Here is a 20,306-nt window from a genome sequence, read left to right on the forward strand (position 1 = left end):
AGATAGCTCGCCAACCGTACGTAATAGATGCAGAGCTCCATGATTGATTTGTTATCGTCAGACGGACAGCGTCGATCTAGGCTAATGATTCCGCCGAATTTAATACTTCCATCGATCTAAATGAAATTTGAACCTAATTGCTGAATATTTGGCAATAAACATTTTTGTTCAGAATGAGTCTCGTAATACGACAAATACAATAGGTTTTGAATGAATGAGTTTATTTTACATGTTAATTATAAAAAGAAAGCCGCAATTAGATTTATTTTGTAGTGTGTGTTGTATGTTTGTATGTGAACTTGAATAAATAGACTGCTTAACATATTAAAGCGGAAGACTAATTGAAGAATTCCTAGCAACACGAGTTTCATTGGCACATCTCTACATGACGACCCTGCCAGTGTGGTGTGCGTGCCCCGCTATGCGCGCCCATGCTATACCATCGCCACACCACAAAGAGTGGCTTTAAAGCTATGGATTCTCTGTCAAATGTGAATGGATGCATACAAAGTATTAATAAGCTATTAAGGTTTATACTCAAATCTGATAAATGTAAAATTTAGAAGACATTTCGTGATTTTTTTCTATCGAGAAAATGTTATGCCTTTATGTTTTCAACAAGACACGACCCTTGAAAATATAATGTAGTTTGTATATAATGTTTTATTTTTAACTTTGAATCGGATTTACCCGTACTAAATCAAATAAAAGATTAACAGCAGTTCTGCTTCATAACCTCTCTTAAAAAAATCAATTGCTTGAAGCGATTTGTAGATAATACAAAGCCAAGTAACAAAATATAATAAAATCAGTTTATTATGAAAGTGTATTCATATACGTCCAACGACAAATCGTCTAGAGTGCAGACGATCCGTTTGACAATTTCTGCAGTTGTGTTTAGGAAATGTTAGTGGCAATGTTCGATTAAACGTCGTCTTCGTGATCATCAGCAACACAGATACGGCGCAGCTGCCAATACGTGCGGTCTGGTCGACTCCGTAATCTTGTTGTGTTCGCCATTCGACATTCAATGGTTCCTTGTTGATGGACCAATATTCGTGACTCGTATGTCCTAAATTAAGTTGACGATATGTATAATGGATTTATTTGATTATTTATAATTATAAAAATAAATAGTCTTACCAGGTTTGAATGAAATGACAAATATATGACAGATGCAGGAAGATGATAGGAACGAGAAATTGAACAACCTAAATCGTATTATATAAATCTGTCTTAAATAACAAAACGAAAATCAAATGATTCCAAACACAAGATTTACTAGTAGCTATTAAAATACGACTATCAACCACTTGTCTATGTTATCAGACGATCTCGAAATTTTATAGTATTGGTTAATTCTTGACTGTATTGTGATCCGAATTGTATATATTCATAAAGATTCTAAATCTCAACGATAATAATAATGAGATATCCTATACACATAATTACTTTATTATTTACATAAGTGTAGCTGATAATAGTAATAATAAAGCGTGAATAAGTATAATATTACCCTTATAATGTAATTTATTATTTTATGTATAATACATATAAATAATTGCCATTCCATCATTGATTAATTCTTCATATAACCTTTTTATAATATTTCATACGTTAAAACGTTAATTTTACACGTGCCAAGTCAGGAAGGGTAGCTGGTATAGAAATGTATCTGTAGTTCTTTCTAAGGGGATAGTTGTTTTCGACTCAGTTCTGGCTTACGATATAAATAAGGTGCTTTTAGACAAAAGATGCGTGCTAACAGCCGACGATTATTTCTTCTCGACTCATCCATTAGTGCTGCTTTCACTTCACTACGTTCCTTAAGATGTGTCCAGTTCAGGCGTCTCGTTATATTTGTGTAGTGTTTGAACTATTGCCATTTAATACGTCTCTCTATGCATGTGTGTGTACCTATGAGGATTATGTTATTTGTGTGTTTTTCTTGTGTAATGTTTATTTAATATTTTTTACTTTTGTTTTTTTTTTTACTACGTTTTTTTTTGGATAATAAAAAAAATAACGTATGCAAGCATATTTGCTTGGTCTCTCACCGAATGAATAATAAAAGTTTTAAAAGTACCCAGACATTACGAGATTTTAGGGTTTCTGTCATGAAAATAATGGCATGTTTCTTTTTAAGTCTTTTACACGGAAACTAAGACGGTAATACAGATTAAAATCGTTATTCAAAAACGTTATAACGATGACATAGACAGATTATATATAAGTTTCATTTGTTACGTCAAAATCAATAAAACATATTTGAAATATACTTATCCTATTGGGCTCCTCATGTTTAGTATAGTGTTAAATGTAAAGCCACCACTGACAAGTAGATACTCTTTTAAACAAAGAAGTTATTTTAATTATATGAAACATTCGAAACTTAGATATAGCAAGAATAATAATGTAAAAGCTATTTTCCTTAATATTAATATCCCTTATGTATGTTATTATACGTATACTATTTATTACAAGTTTCACATTGTCATGTTAACGTTATATAGAGTTGAATACACATCCATCGCGCAAAAACAAACACACTAACGTAATTACGTGTACGGCCCTTGAGATCGTCGAGTTAATTAGAATTTTATAACGTCATACAAACTTACATGAATTTGTCAGCATGCAAAAATTTAATATCACTCAAAATTGTACTTAAATACTCATTGATAAGAGTCCTAAATCGTACAGTAGAATAAGAACTTGACATCTAAAACAGAAAAAGGTTACGTTAAAATATTTAAAAGAAATTAACAATTTACTGTTTTTTGTTACTTATTTGCAATATTTAAATACTCGTTATGAAAATGCCGGAAACGAGTTCATGTAATAAAACATCTATCATAAAAACGCAGAACGTCATCGACAAAGTCAGTGATAAATGATCCAATCGCTTGTCAACATATGAGATATAACTTCGTATGCTTATAATATGACTGTAATTTCTATATTTATGGACTGGTTTCGTTAGACTTTTTCCTAATTAATTAAAACTCTTTGTGCGTTAATAAGTTCTATTAAAACTCTTTGTGCGTTTCTTAATAACATAACGCAATTTGATTGATTGTAATTGTTTTAATCGAATATTCTGTGATTGTTGTAAAAATAATAATATAATAATAATAATAATATTCTGGGACATTTTTCACACACGACCATCTGATCCCAAATTAAGCTTGTACAAAGCTTGTGCTATGGAAACCAGACAACTGATATACTACATATACTACTTTTCTTTTGTGAATACATACTTATATAAATAAGTACACACAGACTCAGGACAAAAAGACATGTTCATGCACACAAATGTCTGTCCTGGGTGGGAATCTAACCCAAATATCTATCAACCACGCCAACCGGCTCGCCATTCTATTTACTTATGTTCTGATTAATAGGATGTAATGCTATCTATTTTTTTTATAAACAAGATATATATTTAAATTGCGATTCGACGCTGAAATACTGCCAGCGTCCTTGCCACCATTCCTCGCGGTCATGATTTGTACAGTAGCTATTTTTAATTTGTGAATAATTATTATTATTTATGTCCTCAATGTAAACAATTCGTATAATAATAATCTTGGCATTTCGCTAATAAATTTGGAATGTCCTTTCGACATCAACAGATTAATACATGTTTAATGCTTCTACTAACCGTATATCCGCTATTTAGCCTTTAACTCAATATCTCTCGATCGGTACAACCCATGGGACGAATACCTAACGTCCTGTGCAACCCATATATCACCCTCAACATTCCTACGACACGTTCGCTTTAAAACGCGCTATACGGTCGCAGTTAACCTACGAACTGCGACACTTACAAAGCTTGCAATACTTGTATATTGAAGCGTCCATTATCCTGATGAAACGCATCTACAGTTACGACGTAGTCAGATCATTCACATATCATATGCTTAGAAACGGAGTAATGTACGTGTTTCTGTCATTGTTCTTTTTGTATTATGTAACGAAAATAATGTAATGTTGACACGAAATAATTATTATAACGTCACTAGTATTTAACTATTTTATAAATTACTAAATCTTTAGTTCTTAACTTTAGTTTTTAAATTTTTGACATAAATTATATATTTTGAAAATGTCACTCAAAACATATGAGAAGACAGCGAAGTATGAGAATATATTGATTATATTTATTAATGTAAAAAATTTGCAATAAGCGACGACATATGTTACTGCGAAGTTTAAACTTTGAGTAAACATATAAATTTAACTGAATATGATTATAAAAACTATGTTTTTGTAGTATAAAATAATTTAAAATATAATTTGATGTAAGGTGCTGACTGCGCGTTATACCAAATGAATTATGGTTCGAACAGTTCTTGTTAGTTATATCGTAAGGAAGAATAATAGGTTTCTTTTACCGCATGAATTTATTAGGAAATATTTAAATTTATACGAAAGATATTTAAAAAATGGAGTAGGATATTATTTATACAGAAAAACCGTCAGTTGTTTTCGATGAATCCAAATGAAAAGTTGCAACGTTTTATATTACCGTTTATGTTTACACTTTTTAATGAACGTTTACTTTGACGGCGCAAAATTGTATGTTTTTTTTTTATCAATACGAGTTGCATATACCGCGTATTGCAAGTGTAAAAAACATCTTTAACATTTTTAATTCTTAGAACTTTAGTATACTAATTAGTACTGTAAACAGTAGTCAGTCTAAATTTGAAATTTGTATTAAATCAAAGCCACTATATAACTCTAATTATCTGTCTACATGTTTGAGGAGCCAACAGAGTGGTGTAAACAATTTCTTTCCCTTACCCTTCGTGTAACGTCACATCGCATCGGTGTAAACATGACCCTTGAGGCGGCTAATTAAAACTTTACTCATATTATTCATAGAATAGCGATTATACGCTCGGTTATTTATATATAGTGATGTTTTATTGAACTGTTAACCTACGTTAATTAAAACAGTTAGAAAATTGAAGGGCTTATTTTTTTATTTTTTTATTTTTAGTTATAATCGTTTTCTTCTACATTCATATAAAAAAGAAAATGTATATGTTAGGTTTATTTATAAACTATAGTTTTGTTATATTTTAAATCTCTTGTCTAAATGATCTACTTAAACAAAACAGAATAGTTTTCACAATTGCTATTAAATGTTATCATTATTTTGTTCTCTTATCCTTATAAACACTTAAGTACCCTCGAGTCTAGACGAGCAAAACTATTTACACCAGGGCGTAGTAACTCTACTACTTTTCTCAGAATAGAATATTACTACACAATTTTAAATAATTAAATTATTCGTATTTTCTATTCTAAAAACTTAACAGAGTTCTTGGAATAATTCGAAGTTTTTTTTATACAGAAAGAGGTAAATCGGTGCTTAACATATGAATTGTTAATCGCTCAGTACATAAAATTAATTTATGTTTAATTAATGAACCTTTAAATCATTTTAACGATGTCTTAGCGGTTGAATCAAAGAGATCATTTTTTATCCAAATAGATTGTTAGTACTTTGGAATCAGTGGTGTTGTTTTAAATTCGTTTAATACAAATCCGCCACCGCAACCGCTGTCACGTATTCTATGTGACCACAGAATACAGATACCGAACGTATCTTAATCAGCTACATCCTTAAGCGGAGCACGTGATCGCGGAAGCTGTTGGAGCGGTCACAATACGAGAGCCTGAATTAACGCTTACGGTTTACTTAGTATCAGCAATGAGAAGTTGATTCTAACATTGAGGGCAAACAAAGCCCTTTGACATTGTCTACAAAGAAAGTTTGTAAGACGTTTTGTACGGCTTGAATAAGGCCATTGAATTACTAACGTTTAATGTATTTGTGCTTCTATATTTTGAAATATTTATTATTATATAATCAAAAATAATCATTAATAAAACATATTGATTGTTATTATTTCATTGATAGTTTCCATTGTCTTGAAGCGAACGTATCGAAATCAAGTCGCCATCATTGTCGAGCGAGATTGATATTAATATCAAATTTAGAAAAATTCAAATCAAATCAAAATCAACAGCCAATTATTGTCCACTGCTGAACATAGGCCTCTGCCAAGGTGCGCCAAAGCTCCCTGTCCTCCGCCTTCCGCATCCGGTTGGTGCCCGCCACCTTTTAAGGTCATCGGTCCACCTGGCTGGAAGGCGCCCTACGCTGCGCTTGCCGATTCGCGGTCTCCACTCTAGGACTTGCCTGCTCCAACGGCCATCGGTCCTACGACATACGTGACCAGCCCGCTGCTACTTCAGCCTGCTAATTTTGCAAGCTATGTCGTTGACTCCGGTTCTTTTCCGGATAATCTCATTTCTGATCTTATCCTTCAAAGATACTCCGAGCATAGCTCGCTCCATAGCACGCTGAGCGACTTTGAATTTGTGGACTAGTCCTGCAGTTAGTGTCCACGTTTCGGCACCGTATGTCATGGCAGATAAGACGCATTGGTTGAAGACTTTCGTCTTCAAACATTGCGGTATAGACGACTTGAGGACTTGACGAAGGTTGCCAAATGCTGCCCATCCCAAGCGAATTCTTCGATCGGCTTCCTTCTCGAAGTTGTTCCTACCGACTTGTATTATCTGTCCTAGGTAGGTATATTCACTAACAACTTCGAGAGGTTTTCCCTCGACGTATATCGGTCCCGGCACGACATGCCTATTGAACATGACCTTGGTCTTGTCCAAGTTTATACCGAGACCGACACACCGGGAAGACCTAGGCTACGCAGCATTTCGGTGAGTTGTTCCAGCGACTCTACTATGATGACGATATCGTCGGCAAATCGTGAGAAAGTTGTGAGATGTACTCGCCGTTTACATTGACTCCATACCCAGTCCAAGACAGCATCTTGAAAACGTCTTCCAACGCGTTGGTGAACAGTTTCGGGGATATTACATCCCCCTGTCTCACCCCTCTGTGCAGTTGGATCGCCTTCGTCTTACAGTCCTGGATGTGGACAGTCATTGTAGCGGCGTTGTACAGACATCTCAGTACCTCAATATATCTCCAGTCGATATGACATCTCTGCAATGAGTCGAGCACTGCCCAGGTTTCGATGGAGTCGAAGGCTTTCTCGTAGTCCACAAATGCCATACACAGCGGCTGATTGTACTCTTCGGTCTTCTGCACAATCTGCCGAACAGTATAGATGTGGTCCACGGTGCTGTAGCCTGATCGAAAGCCGGCTTGCTCTGGGGGCTGGAACTCGTCAAGTCGTCTGGCGAGACGGTTCGTGACGACTCTTGAGAACAGCTTATACACGTGACTCAGGAGGGAAATTGGTCTGTAGTTTTTCAAGAGGGTTTTATCACCTTTCTTGAAAAACAGTACCACCTCACTCCCGCTCCACGTTTCCGGGGTCTTGACATGTTGGATGACGGAATTAAAGAGGCTTGCTAGCTCTTTCAGGACCGGAGTCCCGCCTGCCTTAAGCAACTCTGTTGTGATTCCGTCATCTCCCGGAGCTTTGTTGTTTTTAAGCTGTTCTAGAGCCGCCCTAATCTCGCCTTGGTCAACGACCGAAAGCTCCTCGGAGTAATGGCGCGTAAGAGGGGCGCGCTGGTCATCAATACTGATTCCCACGGGTTTATTCGATCTTGAAGAGAACAACTGCCCATAAAAAAACCTCTCCACTTCTCCGACAATCTCAGGCCTAGAGGTAACGACCCCACCATTTTCAGTTTTAATTTTTGTCAGACGCGGCTTCCCAAACTTGCGAGCGAACACTGTCGATCCTCGTTTTTGCTCAATCGCAGCCATGATGGCACGGGTATTGGAGCGTCGGTGATCGCGTCGCGTCAGCGTTTTTGTTGTTCGGTTTAAGGCCTTATCTGACAAAAACGATGGTAGTTCTCGTCGTTTTTTCATGAGCTCGAGTGTCTCAGCAGAGAGTTTTGGTGCGTTGTCTCTTCTCTGTGGCGGAAAACACTTGCGGGATGTGTTTTGCAGTATTTTGACCAGCGTGTCGGTTCTCTCATCAATGCTGCTTATGGTTTCCAACGCGGTGAATTGATTTTGAAGTTCCATTTGGAACTTTTCGGAGCCTTGAGCAGCTTGGAGCATGGTAGGTCGGAGAGTAGACCTCATCATTCTCGATCTTTCGGCTTTGAAGTCGATATTTAGAGTGCCTCGAACCAAGCGGTGATCACTTCCGGTATTAAACCTGTTGATCACTGAAACATCTCTAAATATGTGCCTTTTATTCGAAATAATAAAGTCTATCTCGTTCCTTGTCACTTTATCGGGGCTTCGCCAGGTCCACCTCCTCTGAGGCTTCTTTTGAAAGAAAAAATTCATCAAAAAGGCTCTTTTTGCGCCTGCGCTTCGAGAAAGTTTACCAGCATTTGCCCCCTGTGATTTCTGCAGCCCAAGCCGTAAGGTTCGACTTTCGATTCACCGCTATCTTGTACTCCCACTTTAGCATTAAAGTCTCCCATAACAACATTGTAGTGGGCCTTCGAGGTGTCGTTGAGAGCCTTTGCGATATCCTCGTACATCGCTTCGACCACATCATCAGAGTATGTCGAAGTTGGCGCATATACCTGTACGACCTTCAGGGAGTACCTGTCGGAAAGTTTTAGGACAAGGTACGCTACCCGGTTTGACACACTATTGATTTCCACAATGCTGCTAATGAGATCCTTTTTGACTAGAAAACCGACACCACCCTGGGAGAGGTTATCACCTTCGCGGAAGTAGAGTAAGTTACCGGACTCTAGAGTTAACGTGTCGTCCCCCTGTCTTCGGACTTCAGATGACCCCAGTATCAATCAATCAACAGCCAATCGTTGTCCACTGTCAAAACTCCCTGTCCTCCGCCTTCCGCATCCAGTTGGTGCCCGCCACCTTCTTAAGGTTGTCGGTCCACCCCAGTATATGCCAGTTTATATGACTTAACTCTACTTCTAATTCGGCGAGGTGATGGTCCAGACTCATCGAGCGTCCATTGTACGTTGCTATGTTAAGTCGTTTTATATGGTAGCCTGCCGTGAACCGGTGATTCTTAGCACCCCCTGCTCTGCCGATACCGCGACCGCTACCTTGGTCGGGCCTAGCGGGCTTGCCGGTAACTGGGGGCCTTTTTTTGTGCGCATCTGCCATTAAGGACGGTTTGCCCATACTCGCCGCGCTGGGCAGGCGTGTTGGCGAGCGCAATAGGGGGGTAAGATGTTTATGGGGGGGGGGGGGGACGCTGCTGCCCATCCCCCCTTTTCCCCGTCCCTCAGTCGCCTCTCACGACACCCACGGGATGAGATTGGGATAGTACTATTCTAAGCCGGTACTCTACGGCAAAATTAAAAGCTTATATTTATAAGTCTAATATTAAGAATTATTACTTAATAGAAGTTAGAACATAAATCAACTTTAATCATACTGATGATTTGTCGTCTGTTGGCATTTATCAAGTCAGCGGGTAATTTGTTATAAAAATATGACGTGTGAAACGGAATAGATTATTTTTAATTTGGTCAAGTGCTCACACGCAGTATGTGAACTAATTACTCTTGGCATACGCAATCAGCTGTGTAGCGTCGCTTGATTGTAACTTTGCACGCTAATTCGTCGCATTGTTACACATTTTAGCCTAGATTATAGAATTATGATAAAATATTTATCATTACTCTGTAATTACTAATAAATGTTTCTTTTAATCCATTAATAGACGTCATCTGTATGTTTCTTTATTCGTATTTCTTTTAGTTTTTTAAAAAATATGTTGTTTATGCATATTATTATTTATTTTTTTAATTCCTATTTGCCCACGCCCACGTGTTACGGGTTGGTTATTTGTTAAGTATATAAAATTAGCCTACGTCATTCCTTGTGGTTCAAGCTTTTGTTGTTGCTTCATACTAAATTTCGTCAAATTCGGTTAAATGGCTTAGTCGTGAAAGCGTAACAGACATACGGAGTTACTTTCGCATTAAAATATTACTATAGATTAATATTGAAGTAAAATGGGAAGCTTAATATAATTTGTTTATTTATAGCTGAATGGTATATTTTTCTGAATTCGTAATTTGACTATAACACCGCTTAAATAGTCCACGTCTCGGAACATAGTTTGAAACATATCATGACACTGCTTTCTTCCTTTAGACCGTATAAATTTTTAAAATTCAATATAAATATTTCAACCTGAAACCTATTATCGTACTGAATATTCGGAAATTCCCTGAACTATAATTTTAATACAGTAACAGCCTGTAAATGTGCCACTGCTGGGCTAAGGCCTCCTCTCCCCTTTTGAGGAGATGGTTTGGAACTTATTCCACCACTCTGCTCCAATGCGGGTTGGTGGAATACACATGCGGCTGAATTTCGTAATTAGACATATGCAGGTTTCCTCACGATGTTTTCCTTCACCGAAAAGCACGAGATGATTTATAAACAGACATTAAGCACATGAAAATTCAGAGGTGCTTGCCCGGGTTTGAACCCACGTTCATCGGTTAAGATTCACGCGTTCTTACCACTGGGCCATCTCGATATATAATTTTAATAAAAATTTTATAATTAAGAGAAATTAAGATGTCATAACAAAAATATGCTGCATGGGAAAGGTATTTAGGTTTACCATTTATTGAAATTGCCAAACAAGATGTTGCGTGTCTAATAGCTGTTGTAAATACAAGGCTCGTATTAAAAAGTCGTTAATGGAGCATATTACTCTATATAATATTATACAGGTATACGTAAGTTATGACTCGTTGATTTTAATGCGACTATACTATATAATTTCATTTGTTTATAGTTATTAAATTGATTGGTGGAAAAGGTAACTACTACTAAAGTGATTACAGGGTTTCCGATCTGAAGAATCGACATTTCAAGATTTAAAAGTGCTTACAATATACTTCTTGAATGATACGTATTTTTATTTGATACGATTTGTTCGTGGAATGTATTTAATATGAACATTATGTTGCTTTCTAACGTGATATCCTGGCAAATTTCTTGTTGTATGTTTTGAGTTTATATTTATATAAAATTGTGTTTATATATGTTTTATAAGAGCTATAATACACATGGCACAATAAATTAGATAAAGTTGTTGCAGAATTATTTATTTCTATATAAATATTTACTTTTATTTACAAGTCTTCTAAAGTAATTCCTAGCATAAAATTGCGTAAATATTTATAAGTTTTTCGAGATAGATATGTTTGGGGTCTAATGAATATGAAATGGTTAGTCTTCCTATAACTTTGGATATTTTACAGCATAACGATCCCTATATTCATAAGTATAAGGATCATAATAAATCGTGTAAATCCATAAGGTGGACGATATGTTGACGAGCACTCTGATGGTCGGTAAACAACGTTATCTCGCGTCACTCCACCGTTTAATGTCAAGTGTCGTCATGTGACAGGGGGCCGGACGTCTCTGTCATTATGTGACGTAATGATAATGACATTTGCAGTGTCTCGATATCGTTCCGCAATGAAACAGATTCAGTAGTGACGTTTAAACAACGATCATTATCATTAAATTAATATGATTGTTATCGATCGTTTGTTCATCTTAAATATATGCTTAAAAGCAACGCACACATTCAAAATAATATGACTGAACTATACCAACTGAACTGTACTTATCTATGTCTTAGGTGTCTCATTATTATTATTTTCCGCCATATTTTATTTATAACGATTATCATAATGTATATCATATTGTATCTTTGCATTTCAATTCGCATTATCAGACATTATTTACATTACATATTCACGTCCTAATAAACATTAAAAAATATTGAAGGTAATAAAAAGATATACAGATTAACTTTCAAAGGTTTCATCATAAATACTCTTTGGGTACTTTAAGTATTAGTGTGTATAGTTTATTCATAAAGATTGTATAATTTTTTTTTTAATAATACTTTTTAGTTATCAATAACATCCGAACAAAAATGTTACTTCTCGTTTGAGTACTAAAATGTAGATATACATCTGAGGATTATCCGTCCGTTCTGGGGTTCTACGTGAGATGAATAATCCCGAAAGTTCTAACTTAGACGTTGTCATTGGATGATGGTTTCTCAGGCGGGACACGTAGCTGTATAAAGAAGTCGGTCGTATAACATTATAATAGTTTTATCGTATTATGCTACGCCTACAAATTATGTGTCAAGCCTGATATTATTCGCTTGCTCTCAGCCAAACTTTAACTAAGGTCCAAATAATGTTATTAAAGTTAATTTTATTTGAATGATCATTTATTTTTCATGCAATACTAAAATTATTGTACATTTCGTAAGATCCATTACAGAAATATATTTATACTTTGTTGCTTTCGCTTTTATAATACAACGTCTGTGATACATTTTAAGTGTATTAAAAACTCTGTAAAATGTTTCATAGTATCTTACTTAAATAAAAAGAACGTAAAAAAAGTAAACATTGAACAACTTAAGTGAGGAAAATCTACACTGGTCGTTCACCTTTCAACGGCAGCCTCCTTTTCAGGTGCCCCGCAAATTTGAGAGCAGGATAGGTATTTTAAATTGTCTGTCTGCTCCCTAGAGGCCTGCGCCATTAAAGAGAGTGCGTTTGAAGGCCTCGCTACCTAGGGGAATACCCGGAATATGAATAAACGCGGCACGGATGGGTGCTTCTGCATTAATCTGCCTTGCCTACGCTATTTGGACGAAAACTTTATAAGTAAATAAATAAAGTATAATTAGAAAACCTGGTTATTTATTAAACATGGAGATTTCTTTTCTGGGAATAGATTAGTTATAGTAATGTTTCAAGAAGTCTATTTCATGGTTGTCTATCAATATGTGTGGCAACATATGTATCCGTTAGATTTGAAGAAATTGTTGCTTCTCAGAAAGCTGTTGGAGATTTAAAAAATGCTAGATCCTTTGTCAGCGACTAACGTCAGAGCTCGTTCGGCGTAAAAAGTGTTTCTAACAACGTGTTGGAGATGTTTTGTCAACACACGTTTTACGTCCTTTGATTTTATCTGTAGTAATATTATAAATGTTTGTGTTTGTTTGTCATTCCTTCGGTAACAAAGAAATCGATCTGCGTGATATTTTGTTTAGTCTGAAATAGTTTTTGTATTAATATAGTAATTGCCTATCATTTTGAGAATCATGTATCAAAATTTGAGGTTTTATTTTAGGAATTATAGATATATTTTCTAGAACCGCACGGTATTTTTTTTTTTTTTTATTATAGAATAGGAAGGTGGACGAGCATATGGGCCACCTGATGGTAAGTGGTCACCAAACGCTCTTAGACATTGGCATTGTAAGAAATGTCAACCATCGCTTATAGCCAATGCGCCACCAACCTTGGGAACTAAGATTTTATGTCCCTTGTGCCTGTAATTACACTGGCTCACTCACCCTTCAAACCGGAACACAACAATATCAAGTATTGCTGTTTTGCGGTAGAATATCTGATGAGTGGGTGGGTACCTACCCAGACGAGCTTGCACAAAGCCCTACCACCAGTAAATTCTAGATTCTAGATTCTAGATTCTAATTTATTATTTGACAGGCATGTGAATAAAATTATCGCAAAAGCTTACAGTATGATGGGTTTCATATTTCGCCAGGGAAGAGACTTTAAGCATATCAATACATATAATGTGTTGTATAACTCGTATGTAAGATCTAATTTGGAATTCGCTTCAACGGTTTGGAATCCACAATACTCTAAGTATGTTATGGCTATCGAAAATGTTCAGAATAAATTTATTAGAAGATTAACGCGTAAATTTGGGTCCAATGCTATTAATAAGCTTAATATTTTGTCGCTTGAGAAACGCAGGGAATGCAAAGATCAGGTTTTTCTTTACAAAATTGTAAATAATTTTGTCGATTCAATGTACTTAGTCAACAACATTTATATCAAGTGCTCACATTCCATTGCCCGTTCAAAACATACCTTTTATGTCCCAATGTGTAGAACGAACTATGCTAAAAATCGCTTTTTAGTAAGAGCATGTGACAATCATAATAAACGCTACACTAGTATAGATATATTTAACGAAAATTTATTTAAGTTCAAAGAAGCTCTAAAAAACTGTATTTGTCAGTAATATACTTATCGTTTTTTTTTTTCTGTTTTAAATTATTTTTAATACTTTATTCATATATCTTAATAAATTGTTAAATAACTTGTTATCGTTAGGTTCACTCCATGTTTGTTTGTATAAGTGGAAACTTTGTTGGCTTAAGTGAAATTTATTTTGTTACTAAATTTTATGTATTATATTATGCTGTATGTTTCCCAAATAAATAAAATAAAAATAAAAAATAAAAAAATAAAAATAAAATTTATTTTTAGGTATATTTATTAGGTATTACACAGACGGCTAAACGTTCTAAATCTTATTCCTGTACACAAGGAAATTGCTCGCTAAAAGTTGTCTAATTTATACGCTATTTCAGCTTCCGAGCGAGTGGAAAGGATTAGTCTTCTCGTTGCTTCCTGCGGATCGGTTGATAACTCCTCGCAACTTTTATCTTTATCACCTCCGGTATTTATGTCTCTTACCCTTGCAACTATATCACTAATACCTTTGAACAGATTGGAAATGGAAACTTCGTCCTCCTCTTAGCTTCGAACTACTTGAATGTGATTTTTTATAGAACTTGATATGTTCTTTTAGAATTTATTTACATAACGACACTTTTTATTTCGATAAGCACCAACATAATCATTGTAGCTAGGCAACGGTATGCTATGCGTTATGAGTTACTTGTTTTATATTCTCGTCAAATAAAAAGTGTATACTACTAGTAGTAAATAATTGTAAACTTAAGCGTTTTAGTGTCGTATTGCCGTCGTGTCGTTCATTCAAAACAATATTATTTTTGCACCTCTTTAAAACCAATGGCTAAGCTTAAGATCTGTTATATGGTTTCACGTCTACGATAAAAACGTTTTTTGAATTAACGAATGAAACCAATTGTGCCAAAAAATATACTGTGAGCTTAGATGCGTCTAAAAATCAAAATAATTTTTGTTTAAGTAGTATAAGCCGATTTGAATCATCATGCTACCGGATTAAATGAATGTAAAGTTCGTTACATTTCAGAATATACATAGATTCTACCCACAAGAAATGAAATCAAGGAATGCGAAATACATGTTTTTTTATCTCTACATTATTGTATTTGTAAGAAGCGTTATGAATTAATATCATGAAACTAATTTATAAATATTTAATTTTAAATTATAAATCTTTTCGTTCGTAGTTCGTGGTCTGTACAAGGTAATGAATTCAAGTTGAAATATTCGCTCATGTCATTTCAACGCACAGTAGGTACACGAGCTAGATCATACGGCCTTGTCCGCCCGGGTTGAGTGAATCCAGCTATACTTGAGGGAACTCCGCAATTTACATAATTAACTAACTTCCTAGCGACTTCGCATCAACCTTCACTGGATAACATCTAGTCTTTTATTCCGTACATATTTTACTCGGGCGCGTCGTTGGGAACATCATAAAATGTTTTCGGCTTTTGAGTGAATTTTAACGCTTTCGCATCTTTATGATGTTGTTTATGTTCGATCGAGCTTTTGGGATGCGGTCTTTATTTTGTAAGGATTATCTCTGGAATTTTCGTTTGAATATAAAATTAAGGGATATACGGAAGTGAAATTTTTAGTATTCTCTAAAATATATTGTGGATATTGTTTTTTTATTTTAATTGTATAATCGTTTCATTTTAAGGTGTCGTTTTTTTAAGTACTGACCTGAATCGGTATTGTATATATAAATCTGTATAGTAGCATAGTAGCAATGAACACGAAATTAGTCCACATAATATCTTAATACAACGCTGTTTATAGGTTTAGTGCTATTGACATTACTATCGACATATTACCATACTTATTACATAAGCAGGTACATAGCCTGCATTTAGATTAAAGTCAATAGATTAAGATAGTCAATATATAAATTATCGTCAATAGGAATAAAACATTACATTTAAAACGCTAGGTAATCGTAAGCCTCGTATCCGGAAACCAATTTAAAATTCAGCATTGTCACGCTCAACTTATCCGGGATCTCGAAACAAACTACCAAACAAAATTTCGCCGCGACAACGAATGAGCGAAGTTGGTACTCATTCGCGATTTATGATTCCCTGAAAAATATATTTAAATACGGACCGTGATATACCGTCGGGGCGGAGTTTGGCAAAGTTACAGGAATGTCCGATGCCGCGGAGTTACTGCGTGCTGGAATTGTAAAAACGAGACGATGTGGCAAATATAGATTATTTATTGTTCTTATTATATTGTTGTGTTCCGGTTTGAATGTGCGTGAAATATTGTAACTAGGCTTGTGCCTGTAGTACATAACAATTAAGTTCCCAAGGTTGATGGCGCATTATATATGGAATGCTAATATTTCGTACAGCGCCAATTTCTATGGGCAGTGTGTGTGGCAGTTACTTACCATTAGGTGACCCATTTGCCCGTATGCCAGCCTGTTTTAGTAAGAAAAAACGCATCTTTTATGTGTTTTATTTTAGATCTGTTGCATTGCTATACAATGCAAGTAGGGATCTAAATTCAAAGTAACAGAAAAACTGCTATAGCCTATTCCAACCACAAGAGGAGTAAACCCAAATAATCAACTTTGACATCGATATCGATTGACGCGATATCATTGATCTTGAATAATCTATGATATTCACTATGGATTCGCGAAAAAATGGCGTTTTCAATGTCCGCGAAGTTGTAATCGGAATTTCGAAAGTTAAATTAATGTGATTATAATTAGTTAACTGGAATAAGCAATAGCCGAAATGGCAAAGTGGTAAGAGCGCGTGAATCTTAACCGATGATTGTGGGTTCAAACCCGGGCAAGCACCTCTGAATTTTCATGTGCTAAATTTGTGATTATAATTCATCTCGTGCTTGACGGTGAAGAAAAACATCGTGAGGATGTACACCACATGTGTATTCCACCGATCCGAATTAGAGCAGCGTGGTGGATTAAGCTCCAAAACCTTCTCAAAAAGGGAGAGGAAACCTTAGCCCAGCAGTGGGACATTCACAGGCTGTTACTGAAGTGGAATAGTGTTATACCTTTAGTTATAATAAAACTAAAGATAAATTAATCAAGAACTGCGTAATACAGCAGAACAATTAGAAAATCGCATGCAATTTGTAAATCTACGGTTTGTTTACCTTTATTACTACTCCGATTGGAATAGGTTATAGATAGGTATTCAATGTAGATAAATAACACGACTACAACTTGGTAATAGACGTTAAGGTGAAACACCTTATACAAATAATGTAATTTACCATTGCCTGATGAAACTGAGTAATCGGAGAGCCGTTTATTCACTTCAGACTCTGGTCCTTAATATTGTTTCCATGATATGAGACCCCGTCTCATATCCCAATATGCTGTGGCGTCCCATAATAGGGCCCATCACTGTTACTTGGTAACAGTCATCTGATATTATCATGACTGATTCCAGAGAGTTCATTTAAAACAGTAACGTCGATTGTGACTAGACTCCAGAAGTTTTTTATAACATCATTAAGAGAACCGCGGCGGCAAGGACTGGACTTCTAGACTAAAAAAGATAAAGTTAGAATTAGTACTTTGGTTAGTTAGAAACTCAATGTATTACTTAAAATGGTTCAATGTTCTCTGTTATTTATACCTTTAATAAAAATGCATTCAATACGAAATTTAGCACTAAACGTTAAACGTCTTTACAGCTTATAACAATGCCGATACTGATCCACTTTTTAATATGTACATTATTATTTGTTAAGACGTTTTACAGCGTAAGCATTATATCTGTGTATAAATATGAAACTGTTTTATAATCTGTCTTAAACGAACTTACGTAGAATAATTTTGCGACATTCTTATTAAAGATGTTTCGGTCTCGGCGGCATTAAATTGGTAGCAAATCTCGGCTTTTTAAAAATTCATTCTTAATCTCCGTTGCGAGTGGAGCCTGGCTCCGGGGCCGTATTTGAATCTCGCCGGGTATTTCTTGTTGAAATAACAGCACTGATAAATGCACGATAATATAATTTATTTGTCTCTGAGAGATATTATGGTTGTTAAAAATAAATACAAGGCATATTGAGTTATGTAAATATATATCGTTGTGTTCATCTATCTTGATCTAGCTAATACATTATTTGGCATACACTGCAGTTCATATTGATTTATTTAACTTACCGGGTTACCGGCTAATAGAAACGAAATAGTTATCTTGCAAATTTCTCTTGCACGTAAAATATTTGCTCAGCTTCGTCGATGTTGACAGAAATAATGTAATGTTGTTATAAAATAATATTATCAATTGTCTGTTTATAATCAGGTCATTTAGTTAAACAATACTGTGTCTTCTTGTTTCAAATGTCAAATCAATATTGACAGAAAGAGTGAAATCAGCGTTTAACTAAACAGTCGTTATCAACGCTTATAACTAAGGCCGTTTACGTAGGCAACATACATCTTAACATATCGCAAGCACTCCCCATTTTTATTTTTAATAACTATATCTACGCAGCTATTCGTTACATATGTTTGATCGGCCAACTTCGCTCGAATCGTAATGTAGAAGATTTGTTTTGTAACTTAAATTGTAGAAGTATGCGTTGTCTATTGTACATTTATATTTTAAAACATCATCATCAAATAGAAAATGTTTAAATATTAAGTTTTAAATTACTTCAGATTATTCGCTGGTCGGAATTGAAATTTTATCAAACCAACCGTTAAATTTGATACAGCATCGAGTTGTTCTATTTTATTCTCCTAGGCAATTTGTACGTGACCGCTGATCTCAGAAAGCACTATATGTATACTGATTGAAATTTTCTGTTTGATTATATTGATGTTTGAATATTTTTTGCATTATAAGTTTTGTTAATTAAATATCATTTTTTTATTACTTTCTAACTGGCTTAACATCGATAGTATATATAGTAAAAAAAACGTATAAATAAAAGTATAATATTGTTAAACAATAAGTGTATTTTTTTATTATTATTATAATATATAGCAACGAAGTATAAAGTATACGAACCACGATCACCAAAGTGGTAGCAGAGAGGAGGCATGACGACATTAGAGAGCGTCATGTCGTTTTCCGGCACGGCTTACAAGTTGGTCTTACACCCGAAGCGCGCCAATAGAAGTTTCACGTAAGGCTGTAAATAATGGTCTTTTTAACATAAAGTACACTATTCTCATTTCATTTCTTCTAAATTTTCTAGTACTGACTATCAGTAACTGCAATTATCAAAAGTAAATCCAATTCATTTAAGTCAATTTCATTTAGATTTTAATGGTATGTGTATGTTAGCAGCCTTTTGTTAATTTAGCTATACACATACAAGACGATCGTTGAGTTCCGTCGATACTAATTTAATTTTCGAGAGTAATATACGTTCTGCAAGAATACGCATCACTGCGAACGCATTGATTAGATGTAAACAGAACTCGGTCAGGACTCATATGGATTTATTTTTACTCTAGCTTTCGGTTTGGACGGTAATAGAAATATCTATAAAAAACTCTTAGGTATGAAATAAGCGTTTATGAATATTATAAATAGGTGACTGCATTAGCAAAAACAAAATAAATGTTGTAATAAGTGATTATTTGGTGTTTTATTTTATATTATGGATTTTTTTCTAATTAAATATGATTAAAACCAATGACAAAGTAAAATTAACAAGTAATGTACAAGGTTTATACCCTTTTAAAAACCAATCAGGCGCTCATTCCCGATTCGATGGGTCCCAATTTTTTGACGTGATTTCGTTTCGAAAGGGTTCCACGTCACAGTTTTCGTTAATTTTTTGTTCGATTCGCTCTAAGTCCAATTAAGTGCTTATGAAAATTAATGAAAGGAAAGATGAATTAATGTATGAAGATTTTTTTTTTGTGTCATTCATTATTTTAATCTTTCTATTTATATGTTATTAAACTTCTTTAAACGGCAGGCTATTGCGTAACAGTAGATATAGCTGTTTGTCTTATTTATTTTGTTTATTTTTTTTTATACAAAATCAATAATAAATACACTTTATACGTCTAGGTTTACAAGCAGTGTGAATAGTCATTTTATAAAGCTACCAATGATTCGAAATGTACATTCTACCGAGAAGACATTAACAAGTAAGTAAGTAACAGCCTGTAAATGTCCCACTGCTGGGCTAAGGCCTCCTCTCCCTTTTTGAGGAGAAGGTTTGGAGCTTATTCCACCACGCTGCTCTTATGCGGGTTGGTGAAATACACATGCGCCCGAATTTCGATGAAA

The 20,306-nt window shown here is 34.9% G+C and overlaps 1 protein-coding gene and 1 long non-coding RNA gene across 5 annotated transcripts in view; one reads left to right on the top strand and one right to left on the bottom strand.

Annotated features, from left to right (window-relative positions):
• LOC126774447 (tyrosine-protein phosphatase Lar) overlaps positions 1 to 20,306 on the top strand; it is a 387,053-nt gene that overhangs the window by 29,280 nt on the left and 337,467 nt on the right. The window lies entirely within an intron of this gene.
• Positions 15,839 to 19,392, bottom strand: LOC126774505 (uncharacterized). The gene is made up of 4 exons (XR_007669820.1): positions 19,265 to 19,392; positions 19,068 to 19,191; positions 17,314 to 17,591; positions 15,839 to 16,236 (listed from the first exon to the last, which is right to left on the bottom strand). It is a non-coding gene; the product is annotated as an uncharacterized LOC126774505 (long non-coding RNA).

This window comes from Nymphalis io, chromosome 16, assembly GCF_905147045.1.
Source record: "Nymphalis io chromosome 16, ilAglIoxx1.1, whole genome shotgun sequence".
NCBI classification, from domain to species: domain Eukaryota; kingdom Metazoa; phylum Arthropoda; class Insecta; order Lepidoptera; family Nymphalidae; genus Nymphalis; species Nymphalis io.